This window comes from Tarenaya hassleriana, unplaced genomic scaffold (assembly GCF_000463585.1).
Source record: "Tarenaya hassleriana unplaced genomic scaffold, ASM46358v1 Cleome772, whole genome shotgun sequence".
Classification (NCBI taxonomy): domain Eukaryota; kingdom Viridiplantae; phylum Streptophyta; class Magnoliopsida; order Brassicales; family Cleomaceae; genus Tarenaya; species Tarenaya hassleriana.
The window spans coordinates 1-212 of NW_010970232.1; positions in this window are offsets into that span (position 1 = coordinate 1).

A 212-nucleotide genomic window follows, 5' to 3' on the forward strand; every position below is an offset into this window, starting at 1 on the left:
ATCATACTCAAATGGCAAATGGCCAAACACAATCAATATTATACATACACTAGATATAAGTATATACATATATACACACTTCATGCCAGGAAAACACAGTTCACTCAATCGCACAATTAATTCACTTATCACACACACTCAGTCCGCATGATGTATCATCGGACATAACCGTCAAATCATCTCTATGTGCATCGCACACATAGGATACCGCA